This window comes from Macrotis lagotis, chromosome 2 (genome assembly GCF_037893015.1).
Source record: "Macrotis lagotis isolate mMagLag1 chromosome 2, bilby.v1.9.chrom.fasta, whole genome shotgun sequence".
Classification (NCBI taxonomy): domain Eukaryota; kingdom Metazoa; phylum Chordata; class Mammalia; order Peramelemorphia; family Peramelidae; genus Macrotis; species Macrotis lagotis.
The window spans coordinates 317,076,875-317,092,977 of NC_133659.1; the positions used below are offsets into that span (position 1 = coordinate 317,076,875).

At 35.0% G+C, this 16,103-nt stretch overlaps 1 protein-coding gene across 2 annotated transcripts in view; it reads right to left on the reverse strand.

The window, feature by feature from the left end:
- Positions 1-16,103, reverse strand: part of ANKS1B (ankyrin repeat and sterile alpha motif domain containing 1B) — a 1,440,110-nt gene that overhangs the window by 228,874 nt on the left and 1,195,133 nt on the right. The window lies entirely within an intron of this gene.

The following is a 16,103-nucleotide window of genomic DNA, read 5'->3' on the forward strand; positions in this document are numbered from 1 at the left end:
GGCACCAGGACTCAAGGCTAATTTCTTTGAATCCCAAACCAGCGTTCCTTCCACAAAACCATGCTGCCCTTCCATAATCCAAAGGAACAGCCTATAAAGATAAAACAAATTTGTCTTTCAAACATGAAATAGATCATTAAATCCCTTCACATTTCATTGCTATTAAATTTTGAAATTCTTTTGTAGCTCAATTACAAAATAATTTTGCATTATATGTCTTTGGGAAAATGGAGAAGCTTAGCTTATCATTTGGTCAAACATATCCTAACTACTCTCGACAGATCATTAACAAATAGGGAATGTGTGAGAGAGACAAGAATGGCTAGTGGTTTTGAAGGTGGAAGACCTGGGTCCAAGTCCCTCTTCTGATACACATGGGCTTTGTGACCCTGGGTACATCATTTAACTTCTTCTTTCTCTAGGCAACAATTTGCTCTATGACAGTAGTTCTGAACCCTTTTTGTGGTTGTGGAGTTTTTTGGCAGTGTGGAAAGTCTAGGGGCCCTTCTGAGAAGAATGTCAGTTTTGCTATCCTTGCGACTAACCATTATATTCCAGAGCTTAGTGAAAACAAAGATGTAATTTTCTTCCCCTTTCAAGTTCATGGACCTTCTGAAAAGATCTCAGGTTAAACACCCCGTTTTAAGATAATAAGTGACAGAAAAGGAATTGACCTGAATTGGTAGAATGAGTGTTCTCATTTGTGAATCCCTTATACTGATAAAATCATAGGATCAGTCTTTATCATCCAAACATAATTAGATATTTTCTGAAAGTTTTCATCTTTTACATTTCAAAATAGTAGTAATTTTTGGGCATGTATCCTCTCCAATAGGCCACCTCTCTTTCTTTCCTTTGCAACATTTTATATCTTCCTAGCAATGAGAACAAAGATAGAGTCTTTTTGAAATTACAGAGACAGAACATACCCAGAGAAATTCTGTGTTCTTTCAGCAAAACAATTTTTTTCCCTCAAAAGGAGAAGGTTGTCATATGTGAAAACAACAAAGTTTTTCTTATTGCCTCTATGGTTCATATTTATGTTGTGGAAGAGACAGGGCAAAAAACTAGGAGTCTGGAATATCTAAGTTTGGATCCCATCTCCAAAATTTACTAGTTGTAAGACCCTGGGCAAGTCATGTATACATTCCAGATTCAGAGATTCATCATCTGCAAGACCAAGAGGTCACAAAGATTGAAAAAGGTCCCTTTTTCTTTAAATCTATGATCTTAAACATAATTCCTGCATTGCCTTCCAAAGTACATTATCATCAGAATCTGAAATCAGCATTGTTTATTCTAAGAATGGAACATATTTGTGAATCATTTTTAAACATTCTAGCTTTTAATCATGAAATCAAAGGACTGCAGCTAAGGGATACAGTGGACAGAGGACCAGACCTGAAGACAGAACTACTTAAGATATTTGATAACTGTGTGTCCCTAGACAAGTCACTTAATTTCTTCAACTATAAAATGTGGATAATAGCACCTGACTCCCAGAATTGCTGGATGGATAAAATGAGATAGTGTTTGTTAAGTAAGTGCTCTGCTAAACTTATAACATTATATACATGCTTGCAATTAAATTCTTGTTAACTAGAGATATAAAGGATCTTAGAGACCACTCAATCCAAACCTTTCCTTTTGGAAATAGTGGAACTGAGACCCAGAAAGGTTAAATTACTTGTTCCAAGTCCCCCAGGTAGCAAGTGCTGGGAAACACTAATATGAAAACAGGATATTTTCTATTCTGAAAGCTTACATCCCACTACTGGGAGTGAGGAGACAGTACAGTATAACCTATATCCTCTTTCTACTGATACAAAATGCAATGCCTTTGTCTCTTACTGGGGGGGGGGGGCTTCCAAATTCATCACCTTGTAGTCAACTTGGTGATGGATTTTGCTATACTCATAAAACTGTGATTTCCTTGAATATCTTCTGCTTTTTATTTTTTATTTTATTTTATTTTTTAATTTTTATTTTTTTGCAAGGCAATGGGGTTAAGTGACTTGCCCAAGGCCACACAGATGGGTAATTATTAAGTGTCTGAGGCTGGATTTGAACTCAGGTACTGCTGACTCCAGGGCTGGTGCTCTATCTACTGCACCACCTAACTACCCTGTATCCTCTGTTTTTTAAAATAATCTCCAAGTTTTAGCCCAGTGTATGTAATGGTTGCTAGTTTAATGACTTAGCCAGATTGGTTCTTGGACAGTAGCGTAAGAATTGTCCCTGAAAACTTTCTAACTAGCTGGGATCTGCTGGTACTTGGGCAACATGAGCATTGCCTTCAAGAACCCAGGGCTATCTCCATACTATGATGAAGCACTGAAGTAAGGGCTGGGTGAAGGTTCTTTAATTATATAATTATTTCAAAGGGAATATTTTTTTTCCAAGGCAATGGGGTTAAGTGGCTTCCCCAAGGCCACACAGCTAGGTAATCATTAAGTGTCTGAGGTCGGATTTGAACCCAGGTACTCCTGACTCCAAGGCCGTTGCTCTATTCACTGTGCCACCTAGACGCCCCTCAAAGGGAATATTTTAAAGAAAATATTTTGAAAAATTTCAAAACATTTTTCATGATTTCCATATGTCTTTTTTCTCTTAATATGAAGATGCCCAGCATACTCTTATATCACTTTATTTTTCTATTCCCAAATGCATGAATACTTGCTTCTTCATGATGCTAAACTGCTTTCATTATCAATATAAATATTATTTTATGCTTTGAAATAAATTAGTTAAAATATGAAATTTGAAAATTATTTTGATTTGAAATAAATTAGTTAAAATATAAATTGTTAACGAGCAAGTCTGACTTACTGCTTTAAGGTTTGAAGTTAATTATCACAGGCAAATATTATATACCTATATTTTCAGGACATTGTGCTAAGTGTTAGGGTTAAAAACATATAGAGCATCCCTAGACTTAAGAAGCCTATATAGAGAGAGTTATAACATGTCCAGACATTTTGAGGGTGGACATTTTAAGACTGGACTTATAATTTTATTGGTGAGATTACCCTTCAGCAGTGAAATTGGTGAAATTTTTGTGAGGACATCCCTACTACCAGCAATGATAAGCAGAGACTGCAATTTTTGGTCTTACAGACTTGCCAAGTGGTACTGACAGATCATTGATTTGTCTAGGGTCACAGAACACTAGACTGTGAAGTGAAATGGGATTGAACCAAGACATTCTTGAGTCTGAAAATAGTTCTCTATCTGCTATGCCCCATTGATCATCAGAATAAAGAATATTTGAGATATTTGAGGAAGAAACACAAACAAGTAAGGACTGGGGAGGGAAGGTTCAGTGGATCATGAAAGGGTTTATTATAGGAGATAGTTTTTGACCTGTGTTTTCGAAGAAGTTTTGGATTCCTAGAGGTTTGAAGGTCAGGAGGGAGTGCATTTCAGATGGGGGGGTTGTCTAGGCAGCAAAGTAATTTGTAGGCATCAACTAGAGTAGAAACCCAATTTCACTTGAACAAAGAGTAAAAAGAGGCCTATACCTGAATCAAGTTGAAAGTTGAGAAATTATAATTTCTTTTACTCATAATCTCCAACAAGAAAATGTTTTTTTTCATCAAGTTTTCAGGTCAAGCTAGAATCTCATTCAATTTTCTCTTTAGAGTTAGACTTTTGGTACTATTGCTGATTCTAGTTTATCTAGTAGGTTGCCTACCAGAAGATTCTATCAGTTGGCATTTCTAGATTCATCAGTTTTTGAAAATCACCAATATAATGATAACATAGAATCAGTGTACACTTTGGAAGTTTCTCTTGAATTGTCCAATAAAGATTCAATGACTAAATTATGAATTCTGTCATGACAGAGTCCATATTTTATCCTCATGCATTCTCTAATGATCTGCACATAGAATATCTTTAAATGTTTGCTGAACAAATGAAATTATGTGCATCAGAGTTTGTAGTAAGTAAATGACATAGTCTGTAGAACTGGAAGTTATTAATCTATGAGTCTTATATATAATAATTTTTTTCTTAGTAGAATACTGAATTATTTGTGACCATGCTTGATCATGTCAAATTGGTGATTCCCTGTATTTTAGCTCCTTACCACATCAAGCTGTCCTAATTTAATAGATTTTAGGGGATACTTATAGTATCCACATATAATAATAATATCACCTTTTTCTACTGGTTTTTTTTGTTGTTTTTGCAAGGCAATAGGACTGTGTGACTTGCCCAAGGTCACACAGCTAGGTAATTATTAAGTGTCTGAGGTCACATTTGAACTCAGGTCATCCAGGGCTGGTTCTCTATTCACTGCTCCACCTAGCTGCCCCTCCACTCTGTCTTAGTGGTATTTTGTGGTATCTGAAGGTCTTTCCTCTAATATGTTTGGTATCTTTCAAGTGAAGGTAGGTTGTTATATCTGATATAATCCATAAGATACAAATCGAAACAACTTTAAGTTACTATGTCATTTTTCAACAGTGAACTACTATATTTTTTATTTTTTGTACAAATGATTTTTTATACATTACTAAAATATTCTTAAGAGCAAACATAATACCCCCTCCCCCAAAAAATACCCTCATTAGCAATAAAGTAAAGGAATATGTCATATTTTTAAATTAATAACTAATAGTATAAAACAATGAAACTTACTGCTGGTGGTACTGTAGAACCACATGTATACATACATTCATTCGTTGCTGGTGAAATTGCAAAGTTATGGAATCTTTTTGGAGACTGACCAGGAAATAGGTGGCAAAAATAACAAATCAAAAAAGATTATATTTTTTGGTCTAATAATTTTACCATTGGGATTATATCTTAACATAAAAATCAAAGAAAACTATCATTCAAAGATAACTGATTTATACATAATTATGAAATAGAAATAATACAATAATAAATATTTTAATAAACTGCTATATTTTAATGTAATGATGTAAGGTAACTTAGAATAGATACATTTGAATTACTTAAGAGAATTGAAAAGATTTTTCTAAGAAAATATTAAGTGAAAAAGTAAAAGAATGGAGTACTGCACAACTAAGACACTAAAAATTATTTTGTGCTTGGAAATAAATTAGTTAAAATATAAATTGTTAGTAAGCAAGTCTGACTTATTGGTCTAATGCTTGAAATTAATTATTATAAAATATTCAATAATAATTAAAGCTAACTTTTTTTTAAGATTTTTGCAAGGCAAATGGGGTTAAGTGGCTTGCCAAGGCTACACAGCTAGGTAATTATTAAGTGTCTGAGACCGGATTTGAACCCACGTACTCCTGACTCCAGGGCTGGTGCTTTATCCACTGTACCACCTAACCACCCCTAAAGCTAACTTTTATATAGAAACTTCTATATTCCAAGCACTATGTTAAGTGCTTTTCAATTATTATAACACTTGATTTTCACATGAACCCTGGGAAAAATATGGACCTATCAATGAAAGAGTGACATAAAAGACATTTATTTGTATTCTGATTATATGACTTAAAACCTGTTTTACTTGTGACCTTGAGCAAATTATATCACTTTCCTGGTCTCATCTAAAAAATGAACTTGGACTAGATGATCTCCAAAGTCCCTAATAGCTTTTTTTTCCTTCAGTTTTTTGCAAGGCAATGGGGTTAAGTGACTTGCCCAAGGCCACACAGCTAGGTCATTATTAAGTGTCTTGATTCTGGATTTGTCAGATAGAGTCAGTCCTCCTGACTCTATCCACTGTGCCATCTAATAGCTCATAATGCTGTGATCCCATGACACAGATAAAGATAGCAACAAACTTTGTAAGATCACATTTAGAGAAGACCAAAAATTGTAACTGGGTCTTCATCCCAAACAAATGTCTCTGATTACAGTGGGAACTTTTTGGGAAAGAATTATATTGTTCATGGAAAGCATGATGGTATATGTAGTGAAATAAACATTAAACTCAAAGTCAGGAGACCTGTGTTGTTGTCTTGGTTACTGTGTCTGAGGAGCTGGGTGACATCAAGAAAGCCAAGCAACTTTTCTGGGGCTTAATTTTCTCATTTTTAAAATGACAAAAAGGATTCCCAACCCTCCTGCTGCTCCAAGTGGTTGTGAAGATAAAATGAGATAAGTAAATTTTTAAAAGATACACAAATCTTGATCTGAGTATATGAGGCATTAGTTTTGTTAACATGCCCTGGATTCCCACTGATTCACTGAGATGTTGATGTCAAAAAAGAGAGGAGAGGATTATGATTCATGGTTAAGAACAAAGCTGTTCTCATTATAATTCTTAACAGTCCTTCCAAGTGACATGGATAGGAAAATAAAGACACTCTGGGAAATCTGGACAATAGGAGTTGCTTTTCCTAAAGATCTGATCACAGTTAGAAAAAATGTAGGACCCTGTCTTTGTAAAACTTGAGATACGTCCTTGGGGAGAAAACCATACAAAACTCTAGCTATTTATTAGATAGTATGAGTCATCTTGATGAAAATGGGGAAATTTAAGTACTTAGCAACATGGGTTCACTAAGAATAGATCACCAAACTAACACTTTTTTGAAATGGTAAAAATATTGACAAGGGCAGAGCAGAACATGGACAGAGATAAGATTATTAACCTTGAGTGTTAGACTGGGTCAAAATGTGCTTAAGTCAGTCACATCTATAGGATAATCTCCTGAGACCTTGGGAAATACACAGATGAAATTTAAAAGCTGATAGTTATATAATGTTTTACAATTTGCATAGTGCTTTTGCATCCATTCTCTTATTTCAATCAATCCATCAATAGCCATTTTTAAAGTACTATTTGTTGGAAACTCTGCTAAATACTGGGGTTATCAGGAAAGGAAAAATGACAAGAAGCTCATGGTCCAAAACATGCAAACATCAAAATATGAGTAAAATAAGATACAGATAATCAACAGACAGTATATACCAGTACTGATTATTAGTATAACTCTGTAACCCAATTATTACAGGCACTTTTATTGTTATCTTAGAGGATAAGGGGGCAAAACTAAGAGAGGTTAATTGATTTACCTATGACTGCACAGCCAGGGGATCAAATATGGGTGTTAGTAGCTTAGTCTCATTCTTTAAAAAAAATATTGATTATAGATTTTGAATGTGAAAGAATGCTGGGTGCAAAAATATTCATTTTATTTATGGGAAATTGAGTCCCAGAGAAGAAGGACTTTACTAAGGTCACAGAGGACTTAGGTAGCATAGCTGGGAATGAACTCTGGTTCTTTTGTCTTTAAATGCAGTGATTTTCCCTTTGCCCCATGCTCTCCACAGGATCATAGATTTGTTAATAAAGGCCCTTTGGTGGTCATCTAGTGTCACAAATGAGACTTGGACCCAATTTTCCCTGACTCCATGCTCTTCACACTATCCATTATTTTGTTGCTTTTGTTCAGTTGTTTCAGTCACGTTCTACTCTTTGCAACCCCATTTGGGTTTTCTTGGCAAGGATACTGGAGTGGTTTACCATTTCCTTCTCCAGCTTATTTTCCAGATGAGGAAACTGAGGCAAAGAGCATTAAGTGAGTTACCCAGAGTCAGCCAGTTTCTCTGAAGTCAGATTTGAATCTAGAAAGGTGAGTCTTCCTGACTCCAGGTCCAATCTCAATCCTCTGGCACGACTATTTATTATGTCAAGGTACCATGGAGGGCTCCCTGGCATTGCAATCTCTACTTGATGATTTCAGTACCAGTGGGAAGGAGGAAAAGAGGCAAAGTTCACACAGGTTCTGATGCTCTGGCTAACGCCTTTTCTCCTTTAACGTGGAAGTGTTAGAAAGCAATGCTGGGGTGTCAGATCTGACATAGCCTTGTTTCCTAGTGAAATGGAGAATTTAACACTGAGAATTGTTGACGTTGTTTTGCAATTTCAGTGATCTGCAATAATAACAGCTGGCATTTGTATTATAAATTTAAAGGTTGCAAAATGTTTTAAGCACCAATTAGTTCATACCATTATTAATGCAGTCCTAGAATGCATTTATGTTTGGTTGCTATATCTGAGAATTGACACATTTTGAGCTTTAATTCATTAAAACAGATTCCCCCGCCCCCACCTCCATTGAAACTATTGTCTAGACATACTTCCCCTACCCAAGTGCTTTTTTGATTGCTTTTTTCAACAAAGGGTGGCTCTTTATGCTTTTCTCAATTTCATTTCATGTTATTAGATTTGGCCTATCATCCAAGCCTGTCAAACTCTCTTAAGACTCAGACAATAAGCTTGCTATCCCTCCCAGATTTTATACATTTGATGAGCACTTCATCTCTGCCTTTATCCAACCATTGATAAAAAAAAGTGTTATATGACACAGAACAAAGGATAGAGCTCTGGGGCAAAGCATTAAGAGCCAACCTGAAATTGGTTCAAGTTGACTTCTCTGATAAAAAAGGGTTTGATAATCAAATTCCTAGTAAAAAAGAAGATTGCAGGTTGAATGTTAATTCCATTTAAAAGAACAAACCATTTTCAAGCTCTTTCATGGCATAGGCTGTATATGGTCAATCAATATGCTAATTAAAAAGAAATCTTACCTATTCATTAAAGCAAGTAATGAGGACCACCTACTTGGGGTCCTCTGATAATGGAACCTTTCCTGATCCTTGCCTCTTTTTATAACATCTTCTCAGATTGACTCTTATTTATTTGAATATATTTTAGGATTCTTCAAAAACAAAAATGGAGCTGATAAGGAGCAAAAATATCAGAGAGTCCTCTTCATATCATAACTGCGAAAACTGAGGTCTCATATCTGGAGCTGGAAAGGATCTCTTATCTAACCCTCTATTTCAGGAGAGTCGAAAACTGAGGCTAGAAGGTTAAGTACCTTGGCAGAATACTGAGGGCTAGAAGATGTGGCATTTGAACCCAGGTCATCTGCCTGCATAGGCAATACCAATCTTGCTATCCTTACAGGTACCATGTGTTTTGCAAAATAGGATGAAAGATTCTCACAGATGTTTTTGAAACATTATTTTTTTTGCAAAGGTGTATGATTTGATCCTTTAAGGCAATCAGATTTCATGTGTTGCATCAAGGGCATTGGACTAGCTTTGTAATCAGACAATTTGATTGATGTTCTGAAGCTTAGTTTCTGTGTGGCCTTGAACAAACTAATCCACTGATCTGGGATTCAGATAGATCATCTGAAAGATGATGATCTTAGACAAAGTTATCTCTAAGATACTTTTTAAGATCTAAATAAATGATTCCTAGGGAAAGCTTACTATTATCACCAGGAAAATTAAAATAAGCATATTCTAGGTAGGTGGGAAGGCTCAACTCTTCCCTTCTTTTACCTATTCCAACTCAAAGACTGAGTTGATTGAAAGATAATTAAGAAAAGAAAAAAATCAAAGTATGAATTCATTTGAATTCAAACCTACCCAAATGAAATCACAGAATGTTAAAATCACATAAGACCTCAAAGATCATCTATATACTTCATAATATCAAAAGGCAGATGAACAATGTTGGGGAGTTCTTTTTTTTTTGTACTTGTATCTCCAACACAGCCCAGTGCCTGTCAAATAGTAAATTTCAGTATATAGAGAAACCATAAATTCATAATTGAAAATACTGGTGGGGATATATAACATGGCACACAGAATGGGAGGATTTCTTCTTAAGCCAGGAAGATGGGTTCACATACTTTCTCTGATATTTGACTGAACAAATCAGTTAATGTCTCCAGGTTCCACTTTCTTCAGTTGTGAAAGATGTTATAAGGATCAAATGAACTAATGTGTGTAAATTGTTTTGTTAACTTTAAATTGATATGTAAATATAAATGAATATCAATTGAAAAAGATCCCCAAGAGTTTCCATTTCCTTTTCATGCTCATGATTCCTCCCTTTAAATGCACATATTAAAAATTCTGTTTCCACAGTCTTCTGTTTCCCGGCTCTAAAGGAAGAAACTCATCTTTCTGGAAATTCATAAAACTAGAAACTGACCTAGTTCAATGTGTTCTGGTTTGATAAGGAGTTGACTGGATCCAGTTCAAATTTTAATCCAGTTTCTTATGTTATCTGAAAATGCTCTAATCTCAAAGTTGAGTTTCTACCCCCCCAATTCAATTCTCTAAAAGCAGTTATTATTTCCAACCTCAAATAAATCAAAACGAAGTCTAACAAAGAATCAGAGAATCAAAGTTGTATTTTTTTTTAAGTTGGACTGTCTGCTCCATTTTTCATCAAGTAGCTTAGATGAGACTATTCTCAACTATATCTTACTGTTTTGGGTCCTAACAAATATGACCAAGTGACTCTTGAAATTTTTAGGTCACTTTGGAACATAAAGATTTTATAAAACTAACTAAAGATTCAGAATAAGTAAATTAAATAGATCAAATTGAGAACTGGGTCCCATGGCCAGTGAGGAAGGGGATGGAAGTTAAAATCCTTCTCTGTGCCTCTGTTGATCTTAGGCAAATCACTTAACCTTCAGAAGACTCAGTTTCCACATCTGTAAAGTGTGTTTGTGTCTCTGTGTGTGTATGACTTCGATGGTTTCTGAAGTTGTCTGTAGCTCCAACTCTATCATCTCACTCCCTCAACTGATCTTTATGACAGACTTCTCAGGCAGGTAGGCACAACATGAACTATTATCCTCAGTTTCCTTCAAAGTATGTAATACCTTTTATGCCAGGCCCTGGTGTACCCTCCCAGATAATGCCATCTCTGTCTTGGATTTAAACTAAACTCACTTCCCAGAGGCTACATAACTAAAAATAACAATAATGATGCTGGTGTTCTTATAGCCCGCGAGACAGCTCTGGCTGGTAGGTGCTATGATTATTATTATCATTGCCATTTCATAGATGAGGAAATTGAACTAGACAGAAGTTATATGTCTTGCCCAGAGGTTAGATTTGAACTCAGGCTCTCATGACTCTAGATCCACTAGTCTGTTCCTTTAGTAGATTATAATCTCCTAGAGAGTGGTTAATGTTTGGCTATATGTCTCTAGTGCCTAGAAGATAGGAAACACTCAACAATGTTTCTGAATTAAACTAAATATAGAAATATTTATATTTATTATCACTGATCTTCAAAGATTGATGTCGATTTAAAAAAAATCTTAGAAAATACATTTCTGGGGTGGCTAGGTGGTGCAGTGGATAAAGCACTAGCCTTGGAGTCAGGAGTACCTGAGTTTAAATCTGGTCTTAGACACTTAATAATGACCCAGCTGTGTGGCCTTGGCCAAGTCACTTAGCCCCATTTGCCTTGCAAAATCCTAAAAAAAAAAAGAAAATACATTTCTTATACCATGGAGCCCGCTGCTTATCCTTTTCACAGGAGTTCATTCTATTTTTTACCTGAACTTCACTAATTTGATGTAATTTCTTATCTACCATGAGCAATGAGTGGCTAATAGAGTACTGGCCTCAGTCCAGAAGATCTGGATTCAAGTCTATTTTTAGACTGGGCTCTGACCTTGGATAAGTCACGTATCCTCCAAGCAATTCTCTAGAATGATAAGTTTTAGCAGGGTACCACTTGCATCGATAGTTGGACTTTCATTCGGGACTTTCTAATATTACTGTATCCCATGTTGGATTCCCATTTCTATCTCTCCTCTCCTCTAGATCTTTGCATTTGCTTTTTCACATGGTCCACAACAGCCAACTTGCCTGCCCATCCTTACATTCTTTTCAATTCTCAGATTTCTAGACTATCCTGGTCTTTCTCTTTTGCTTATAAGTGATTTGTGATGTGTCACTACTTATCTGTATTTCTTTCCTGCCTGTGGTGGAGGTGATTGACTCAAATGTGTCATGGATTTACTGACTACTAGACTTGGAAGGAACTTCAGTGAGCCCCAAGTTTAACTGTCTCATTTCCAGGAACTGAGACATACAGGGTTAAGTGACTTATCTAGTATCACCCAGTTGGTTGGTAGCAACCTGTGTTCAGATTCATGCACACATAGACAGATGCCATGCCTAATAACAAGTCTCCCATTTATATAATGTCCCATGTTTTAGAAGAAAATTATCCAATAGATCATGTTTCTATAACTTTTTAAGTTTAAATAAGTATTTTCCCTCCTAAATGCTCTTATGAGATAGTGAAGGTAATGTCACATCCAATTTGCAGATGAGAAAAGAAGAGGTAGAGAAGTAGTGGATATTATCCCCTGTATCACACCACCACTTTACCAAATATTTTCACATAACTTCTTTGAGTAGTAGAGTAGTCTCAGTGAGATAACATGACCAGCCCACAAAAGGAGATGTATTAGGTTGAACTAAGATTAGAATCTAGGTGCTCTGATGGCATATCCAATGTTCTTTTCAATAAAATGTAAGCTCTGTGAGAGTAGGACTTGTATCATTCTGTGTTCCCCCGGACCTGTCATTGACCTCAGCATGCACTAGTTTCTCAATAAACTCTTACTGATTAAAATGAGAACCTCTTTAGACTTTTGCTAATTAAACACAGTCACTACTGATTGAGAGGGCAAAATATTTCTTTTTGTTTTGTTTTCTTGCAAGAAAATGGAGTTAAATGACTTGTCCAAGGCCACACAGTCAGGTTTGAGGTTGGATTTGAACTGTTGTCCTCCTGACTCCAGGACCCGTGTTCTATCTACTAGCACAGACAGAATATTCATTAAGTTTTGAAGACATTTTCTTGAGAAGAGTAGAGGAAGAAAAATGGCACCTTAGGAAGATAAAATTGAAATGTGGAGTAATTTTTCTAATTTGAAGACAGTGGGCAGGGATATCAAACATTGCTGCCATTTCTATGATTCTATGATGCCTTTTTTCCCTCCTCAATTCACTCCAAGCAAATTGGAACACTACATAAGGCATTAATAGTTATAACTTCCTGGAATAATAAGATTTTAGAGTTGGGAGGTATGTTAGAGATAATCTAATCTAATCTCTTAATTTTACAGGGAAGTAAACTGAGGCCTAAAGAAATGAAGTGAATTGTAGGATTAGTCACTGGTAAAGCTGCTCTTCTGACATCAACTCCACTCTCTTCTCTGTTCTCTCAAGCCCAAATCCTAAGGGAATAAATAATCATTTTATTTGTCTGTGTGTCTGTGTGTCTGTGTGTCTGTGTGTCTGTCTATCTATCTATCTATCTATCTATCTATGTATCTATCTATCTATGTATCTATCTATCTATCTATCTATGTATCTATGTATCTATGTATCTATGTATGTATGTATGTATCTATCTATCTATCTATCTATGTAAGAGAGAGAGAAAGTCAGAGAGCCAGAGCCAGAGACACAGAGAGAGAGCGGAAGAGGGGGACTAATTAGAAGTTAATTTTTGAGAGGAAGATAACTTGGGAAGATTGCCTTATTAAAATATAAATGCCAGTTGCTACTACCATTACTACTATTATTATTCCTACTACTTAAACCTGGCCCTCACCATAGATTATTGTTACAGCCTTTTAATTAGCATCTGTGTCTCTAGGTTCCGCCTGTTCCTATAATACCCCTAGATTAATCTTGAAACATAATTTCCATCACATGACCCTCCTTTAATAAAAAAACAACCGCAGATGCAAGTTCAGATTCTTTAATTTTGCATTATGGACTCTTCTAAATATGACTCAACTTGCCTCTCTAGTTGCTTCATCTTAATATTCTGCTGCAGTCATGAGTCAACTGACACTTCCTAAGCAGGCTTTTCCCTTCCATGATTTTGTCTTCGCTGTTCCCTCTGCTTGAAGAACCATCATCGCTCCATTTCCACTGACACAAATCACATACATCCTTTGTGGCTGGAACTGTTCAACAGCAACAACACAATCAACAACCGTATTTATATAAGGCGGGCAAACCACTTTTATCTTATCTTAACAGATCTTTAGAACAGGTATGTGAGATATTACCCTCATTTTATAGAGGAGCAAACTGAGGTTGAAAGAGTGGCTTGTCTGAGGTTGCATAAAGAAGTGACTGAGACAGGCTATGAGCTCAGACCTTCCTGATTCTACACAAAACACTATTCATTGTGCCACCTAGGACATTATTCTAGTCCACTATAATCTCCCTCGACTATGCTGTTTCTCTGTTCTATCAACATGGCTCCTTAATAATATAAGACTGTGCATAGACACTAAACTGTTAAAATATGTAGTTTCCTATAAACTGGACTGTAAACTCATGGAAGGAAAGGTATTTGTCTCAAATTTGAAGCCTGGGAGAGTGGACTTAAGAGTCTAGAAATGGAGTTCTCAGTTCTAGGTCTCACTTGCTACTTGTATGACTATAGTAAAGTTATCTAATGTCTCTCTCCTTCAATTATGAGCTAGATAATTATAAAACCTATAATATCTGCTTGTAAATTTTTGAGAACTTAAAAAAACCTAAAGATTATGTGGGTGGTTGTTCAGTTGTTTTAAGTCATATCCAACTCTTCATGACCCCACTTGGGGTTTTCTTGGCAGAGAGACTGGAATGGTTTGCCACTTCCTTCTGCAGTTTATTTTTATTGATGAGGAAACTGAGGAAGCAGAATGAAGTGTCTTGAAGGTTAAGTCACTTTCCCAGATCACCCAACTAGTAAGTGTCTGAAGATAGATTTGAACTCAGAAAGATGAGTCTTCCTGACTGTAGACTGGGAGCTCTATCCACTGCACCACAAAGATATTACATATATGCATTCATATCCATATATATATGTATATATGTATATATATACATGTATGCATTCAGATACATGGATATAGGTATATAGGCACACACACATATTCTTACACATATAGACATATACAATCTATCTCTATATCATAGCATCTATGTATCTACACATATACACATTATGCTATTATGTTTTTTAAAAATCTCTTTTAATACTTAATCTTGAATTATCTACATGGTAGATAGATATGGGATGCATTAATGAATTTTGTAGCTGTAAACTATTGAGGTCCTTTTGTTTCCATATTGAATCAATCTCCACTGCTCCCTGCTTCATAGTCGATGAACTGATAAATCTTACTCTGAAGGCTGGAAATCTCTTTTCATGGGTTCTTTCCCTTAGTGCTATAAATAATAATCACAGTAGATTTATTTCTCCTTTACATACAACTGTGTCAGGTAATTGTTCTGTGTACTATAGTATTATTACCATGTATATATATTACTATATATTTCCTGATGAGGAAACTAAGAGGATAAATGATTAATGAAAATATGCCTATACAAAAGGTTGCTATTCAAGATGCCATTTGAGCTTAATCTATCTTGGGAGTTAAAGGCTCTTTTCATTCTCCTGTGCTATTTCCCCCCAACACATTAAGGAAGGAGGGACTAAAGCTTGATACCTAAAAATGAACGTTCTTTACCTCAACAAAAAGTGTTAATATTCTGTATGTGTACATATGTGTATGTATATACATATGTGTATATATAAAAAGTGTTAATATTATGTAGTGTATATATGTATACATGTATACATAAAAGTGTCAATGTTCTACATGTATATATGTGCACATACATGTACATTTATGCATACACATAAAAGTGCTAATACTCTGTATGTGTATATGTGTATATATGTACATATATGCATATATGTATATATAAAGTGTTCATATCCTGTATGTGCAGATATGTGCATATATAGGTACATATAAAAAGTGTTAATATTCTGTCTGTATATGTGTGTATATGTGCATATATACATGTATATATAAAAAGTATTAATATTCTGTACGTGCATATATATGTATATATGTGCACATATGTATATATGTGTATATATAAAATTGCTAATATTCTGTATATGTATATATGTATATGTGCATATATATGTATATATGTAAAAGTGTTAATATTCTGCATGTGTATATGTATATATATAAAAGTGTTAATATTCTGTATGTGCATATATCTATATATAAAAATTGTTAATATTCTGTATGTATATATATATATAAGTGTTAATATTCTGCATGCATATATATGTATATATGTATATAAAAGTGTTAATATTCTGTATGTATATATGTATATATATAAAGTGTTAATATTCTGTATGTGTATATATAAAAAGTGTTAATATTCTGTATGTGCATACGGAATATTAACACTTTTTGTTGAGGTAAAGAACTAGAATCTAAGGGGGG